The following is a 6,000-nucleotide window of genomic DNA, read 5'->3' as shown; positions in this document are numbered from 1 at the left end:
CAACCTGCTCCCTCCTCCAGCCAGCAAACTCACGTCCCACAGTAAGTTCTGCTGAACACCTCTGACTAAATGGACCTCTGAATCAGAATCAATGCTCACCTGTGTTCTCCCTCTTCCAGACGCTGAGCTGTCATAACAGTACCTACCACAGACTTATCTGTGCACCCTCAGTTCCTTCTTTACAAATCATTTTTTTTACCCCCGTTCTTGGTCTGTGTTGCATTCTGCGTGTCTTGGGTTAGGTACCTTCCTCCAAACATGACAGAATCTTCCAGCCAAAACACTAACCCTGCAGACGCAGCACTGACCAATTTCTCTCAGACTTTCACAGCAGGAACAAGCCATACCTCAACTTATGGAACAACTCACCGCAGCCAACACCCGTTATCAGCAATTGGAAACTCTGGTTCAACAGATCCATAATCGTCTCTCCCAACCTGGGATGTAATTTTGGGGGGGGGACGGGTGGGACATGTCCCCCCCACTTTTTCAAAAGGCAGTTTTGGTCCCCTGCACTTTTTTCCGTCCAAAAACAATGTTACGCTCCATTAAATGGATTTGGTTGAGCACTAGGACCGAAACGAAACCGGTTTACTATTAGACCCGCCCAAAAGCTAATCTATTGGCTCTGCTGATACTTGCTAACGTATTATTGGCTGTTGCTGCTGTCACTCAAGTTGTAAACAGTCAGAACGTGCTCACGTTGTTTTGCTAGTTTGGAGCCGCTAGGGAACACCGGTACTGAGTCACATCGTCAACTAGACGCTGTGTAATATCAGAGCTCAGCTCAGCTTCCATTACATAACATTTGAATAAGTGTTCATTTGTGAGTCTTTCGTAGTTAGGCACAGCCAGGAGGCAGCATGTCAAGAAAACGAAAAGTGGATATAAGAGACTTCTTTCAAAGTCAAAACGTAAGTTGGACATGTGACACCCCTGCATTAAGCTCAGACTCACCTCCTCCTTCACACACATACTCAAAACTAACTTTTACAAACTCATCTCCTCCACATAACTGACTCCTCAGACACAATTTATTCGTATTATTATAATAATTATTTTTTTTTATTACTATTATCATCATAATTATTATTACTAGTAGTAGTAGTAGTAGAAGTGTAACTTCAAAACTTTTATCATTTAACTTTATTGTTTATTGCAATGTATATTTTCACATTAAAAAGCTCTGAAAAATGAACAGTATCATCATCGTCAACAGATTTTTTTAAGCTTAATGTCAAAGATGTACACTTTTCATTAGATTTATCTCATTTTTTCCATTTATTTTTTGTGTGTTGAAATGCAACAACTGTTTAAACACTTTTAAGGGAAAAAACATATTTAATATGTTTTTATACACTCAAATGTTAGGGTGATGATCATGTGTAAAACATTAGTTCAGCATGTCCTCTAACACAGCAAATGAACAAACGGCCAGATCTCAGGAGGGACCGTTTATGTATAAATAATTTTTATACTTTTGACTAGGCCTGGGAATGCAACAAATTTTGCTGGACGATATTTTGTCCAACAAATTGTTGATGATAAACGATATTGTGAACATTATCTAGACCAAAATAACCACTAATATAATGTTAATATATCATAATAATGCAAGTACACCCTTTAAAATGCAACAAATAAACCTTCATTTAACATTGAAATGTCCAGAACCAGAACTTCTAAATGAATAAAAATAACAAACAAAAATTGAATAAAAAAGGAATCTCACTCCCTGTTAGAAAATGTTGCACCAAAAACAATAAAAAAGACCCAAAACAATAAATACAATGGCCTATCCATTGTCAACAGCCAAAACTGCACTTCAATAATGATAATAAAAATAATAATAGAGTTGTACATTTTTTAACTTACTTATATATATATATATATATATATATATATATATAGAGGATGGAAAAATTATTGAGATGGGCACGTAACGTGTCAAGGGGTCTTTACATAACACCCCCCACCCCAAATCCGCACAAGCCTGCTGTGTCCCCCCCACTTCTGAAATCAAAATTTCGTCCCTGCTCCCAACAGCCGATCCAGCCCACTCCAGCTGAACCCCAACCTTTTTTTTTTTTTGTTTTTTATTTTATTTATTTATCTCGAAACCATTGAAAAACATCAAATTGCATATGCACTCCTCCATATTCCTGGTGCATAAAAAATTTAAAAATGTGGAATACGATTAACATATGCTGTTGAAGAAAACAATACAAAACATACAATAGATTTTTGAGACGCAACCAGTTTTATCAGTCGTTGTGACCCGGAGACATCTCAGGACCGATTAGGTTGCACTACGGATCTTCTACCCACCTCGTGCTTGGGGTCATCATCTCCCCCTGACATCTCGGATCCAAAAGGGGGTCTCCTAACTGGGTGAGGTAGACAAATCCGACAGATTGTGTCTGGAATGCCTGTTTCTTATTAAGAAATAATTTAGCTTAGCTGCAAACCAAACTCTTTCACCCAGAACGTGTTTTTCTCTCTCTAAGATAAAAACCTTCTGAGACCTACATTCACACATCCATCACACACACACACACACTTCACTTTTAGTTTTCCTCCAGACACAGGTTGCTTTAATACCAAGTTTTAATACCAAAGCTTTTATAAATTGTCATTTATGAATTGTCTTTAAATTGTTAGTAATAAATTCTTAACGTTTTAAACCTGACTCTTCTTTGAAATGAAACAGAGTGGTGTATATTTGGTCACTGAACGAGCAAAGATCACTTTAAATCTTCTGAATTAATAAATCAACTTTTGCTACTAATTTAAATCTCTTAAACTAAATATTAATCTTTGGATTAAATATAGACCAAGCCAGTTCTATCGCTTATATAAATATCTGTGGATATATATATATATATATATATATATATATATATATATATATATATATATATTAGGGCCCGACCGATATATCGGCGATATAGGGGTCATTAACACTATCGGCCAAAAAGACAGCCGATATGGCCGATATTACGCTACCTATCCAGCAGATGGCGCCAGCTTTAAGAACTCATGTTGTGTGGCTCCGGTGGCTCCACTCACCGTCACAGCCAGGGCTGGACTGGGACAAAAATTCAGCCCGGGCATTTTGACTGGAGACCGGCCCATCACCTGTTTTTTTTTTTGGAAAAGACATTAAGCCTTATGCTGTTTCTGACATACACCAACGTACACTTTCTTATTGGTAGTATTTATGTATCAATCTAATAAACGTAAACCTACACCATCCTTCCTATCCTGGTATTCTAAAAAGTAGGGTTGGGGGTAACTGATTATTTTTAAAATGATTATTCTGACGATTATTTTATCGAATAGTCGACTATTCTAATGACTATTTAGATGATTAATCTAGCGATTACTTTTCTATTGCACAATTAATAAAAACCAAAAAATTCTCAAATAAATTCCTCCAAAAAATTGATAAGTCGTTACTGTAAGAGAATAAACACTACAGGCCTTCCATTTTGTATAACACTGCTTTTATTGTGTTGCGGTTGTTTATGTTCTGGTGACGTGTAGAACTTGGGGAGTGCAGGCCGCTGCCTGAGAGGTGGTTGGAGACGGAGTGTCTCCATGCTGCTTTGTTTTGTTCACTTATGTGCGTGAGGCAAGTGGTGTTACGACCCTTCCTGGGGAGTCACGTGTTTCTCCTATTTTAACTGTAAATCCTTCTAGCTGTTATATTTATAACAAGAAACAGATATTCGGACAGAATATTTTCACGTTTATTCGAATATGATTGTGGAACACACCCAGCATCATAATACATGAAGTAATATTTATGCCAATTTAAGCCTTTATGGGTGACCAGGACTCTGTGTTTATGAATGTGGAAGACACCCAGCATCCTGTGATGGCACTAATAACATCAAGAGATAATAAATAAGGTAATATTTAGGTCAATTTAACCCTTTACACGTGACCAGGACACTGTAATCAATTTTTGGCAAGGGAAATGATCATTTGTTGCCATTTTTGAGGTGTTTATGAATGTGAAAGACACCGGCATCCTGTGATGGCACCAATAACATCAAGAAATAATAAATAAAGTAATATAGGTAAATGTAACCCTTTACAGGTGACCAGGACACTGTAATCAATTTTTGGCAAGGGAAATTATCTTTTTTTTTTTTTTTTGCCATTTTTGGGGTGTTTTTGATGACACAGTAGGCAGTATGAGTACAGTAACGTCAACAGATAATACATAAAACCCTTATTTGGTCAATTTTAGCCTCCATGAAAATCTTAGCGATTCAATCACTTTTTGGCAAGTAAAATGCCATTTTAGTTGTCTACAATTAAATCATCAATAAAGAATTTAAAGATATTTTGAGGCATTTCTTATAGGTAAACGGGAGGGTGTAGTCTATTTGGCAAGTGACAATCTTGATTTTATGTGCTGAAGTGCTTTTATCTTGTTACTTTTAAATAGAGCAACGTAATGAATAGCAACCTACACAGTGTCATTGTAAAGCCAAAGCTTGATCATTTTAAATACTTTTTTTCAAGTAAAAATGTGCCCCAAACTAGTTAACTGTGGCTCCATGTCAAGTGGACTAAAGAAAGGAAGGGGAAAAAATTTTATCGCTGGAGAATTGTTTATTTCCATTTATACAACGTTTACATTCAATACAGGGTGCCATTTTACATTATTTATTTTTTTAGTATCAAGGCTGTAACATAAAGAAAGCCAGTTCTTACCACAAAGTTTGTGGCACAAACCATCTTTCAATCGCAAATATTGCAAAAAGGATTAATATATCCTCATTGTGAACGTTTAAGACAAATAGCAACACTTAAAACAACTTCCGAACTGGAAAAACTAATGTGGCAAGGTGCAGAAACGAGTGCCCGGGCGGGATTCGATCCCCAGACTCCCGGGTGAAAGTCATACGCTCTAACCAGTCAGCCAAAGGGACATCTCCCTGGCCAAATAGCCAGGGCGCACAATCTATCGGGACATTGTGGATGCTCACACTGCCACATCTTCCTCCCTCTTTCCACAAGCACGTCCTCGTGCTCCCGCGCAGGGTGCCACAAACACTGCCACACTAATATCCGCGATAAACATCTGTTTAAGTACCGGAAGAGGTTATCTTTGCTTTCTGAATGTCCATATTGCTAGATATGCCGAGTTTTAGGGCGAAATCCTGGGGAATTTTGTCTAGAAATGCAATTACCTAACCGTGCGCGATCCCGCGGTGGCTAATCATTTTTTGGCAGCGAGTCAATTTATGGCACAACACCGGCTCGGGTTTCTCCTCCTCCTCCCTCTTTTCTTCTCCAACCTGTCGCTGGGCTGAGGCTCCATCACTTCCTAAATTGATTTTACTTGAACCTTCACTACCAAACAACTGTGAGATTTTAACACATGTGCCAGCATCAGCCTGAAGGGCCAGTTTCTTTTTTAGTCGAATTTTCTCCGCTCCTCCTTTCCGTTTTTTGTTCTCCATTTTGTTAAGCTCGTCTGTCTGTTTACTGAGATTCACAAACAACTGGCGGGTGCATCAGACCTCTGGCTATTGGTCCAGCCCAGAGTGTATTATTACCAATTGGCCAATCCACCAACTTTTACGAGGCGTCGCGTGGGGCGGCGCGGGCAAGTTGTCCGCAACAACTAGAGGCCAGGAAAAAAAAAAAAAGAAAAAAAAAAAAAGAAAAAAAAAAAAAACAGACACCGCCCGGCCCATAAAAGATGAAAGGGTCGGCCCAGCGGGCAGTTGCCCGCTATGCCCTATGGTCAGTCCAGCACTGGTCACAGCACACATGCAGCGGAGCAGCAGAAGCAAATTCAGTCAAGCAGAGACAACGGTGATGAGGAAGTAGGAGGTAAGTCTTCAGTTTTAAGCATATTTGTTGTGTCAGTGGTAAGTTGAACGGTAAAATAAGCAATGACAAAAGTATGTTTCCCCTCAACATGCTTCCTAAGTTTATTGTGTGCCTCATGGCCTCGTATTGAAAAGTTAACCTGAA

The sequence above is a fragment of the Nothobranchius furzeri genome, chromosome 16 (assembly GCF_043380555.1).
Source record: "Nothobranchius furzeri strain GRZ-AD chromosome 16, NfurGRZ-RIMD1, whole genome shotgun sequence".
NCBI classification, from domain to species: Eukaryota; Metazoa; Chordata; class Actinopteri; order Cyprinodontiformes; family Nothobranchiidae; genus Nothobranchius; species Nothobranchius furzeri.
The sequence above is the reverse complement of the archived record's forward strand: the minus strand, read 5'-3'. Positions refer to the sequence as shown.